The sequence below is a fragment of the Protopterus annectens genome, chromosome 15.part0 (genome assembly GCF_019279795.1).
Source record: "Protopterus annectens isolate FY-2018-M chromosome 15.part0, PAN1.0, whole genome shotgun sequence".
Classification (NCBI taxonomy): Eukaryota; Metazoa; Chordata; order Ceratodontiformes; family Protopteridae; genus Protopterus; species Protopterus annectens.
The window spans coordinates 250,621,892-250,623,073 of NC_056749.1; positions in this window are offsets into that span (position 1 = coordinate 250,621,892).

Here is a 1,182-nt window from a genome sequence, read left to right on the forward strand (position 1 = left end):
ACCCAGCTTGCAGTTATCTGCAAACTTGGTCATTCATAGACCTCTGTTTTTGGCTTGCACCTCGGAGAAGTATATCCCAAACAGCAGGGGCTCCAAGACTGATCCGTGGGGGATGCCACTCATTACGGATATACTACTTGAGGTAACTTCCCCTATTTTGACTGAGTTCTATCAGTGAGCCAGTTAGCAACCCATCTGATCACATACGGATTTATTCCAAGCTGGGATCATTTATCTATTATGCTCGGTGGGGAATAGTGTCGAAGACCTTGACCATGTCAAGGTAGGTGGTGTGCACCATCTTCTCCTTATGCATGGCTCTGGTGACTGACTTAAAGAAGTCTACTATATTTAACAGGCATGATCTCCCCTTGACAAAACCAAATTGTGTGGGATCAAGCATTTGGAGGTTGCTGATGTCCTTGTTAATGTAGTCCATGATAATGCATTTCATGGCCTTGCAAATCAGGCTAGTTAGGCTGATGGGTCTGTAATTGCCTGGAATGGTGGATGTTCCACCTTTGTGCAGAGGGGTGACAGTCGCCCCTCCTCCACTTGGCTGGGATGAAACTGGTACTCAGGCTTAGGTTGAATAGGGTCCCTAAAGGCGTCATGAGTTACTGCCTGAGTTGATGCATGATGCAGCCTGGGATGTTATTGGGTTCCATGGAAGCTGTGTTTTTAGCCTTTGAGAGGGTGGTAAGACTTGCTCCCTAGAGATAAAGGGTGGGGGCAGGTGGTGAGGATATCCTGGATTACTAATGGGGGGACAGATAGGTAAAGTTTGCATTGAACCTATCTACCAGCAGGTTGGCTATATCCATGGCATTTATGTAAGTTGTGCCCTTGACCATCAGTTCTGAGCAGATTTGGGTGTTTCCCCTTAAACTGCAGACATATGTGAAGAAGGCCTTATGATTGTCTTTAGTAGATGTGGCCAATATGGGCTCAAAGTTAGCTTTGGAGGACTTCACTAATGCCCTTATTTGCCTGTTTGGGCCAAGGAGAGATTGCTTCCAATTTGGCACCTGCTTCTTCTTGGTTCTGACAGCCTTTTTTTTCTTTTGTTGTAGAGTTTATTTATAGCCAATGTCCACCAAACAGATTTACTCTTCTTTGAGGAGGAGGATTTTGTCCTTTCAGGTATTGCTGAATCCATGCATTTATGTAAATGGCCGTGTA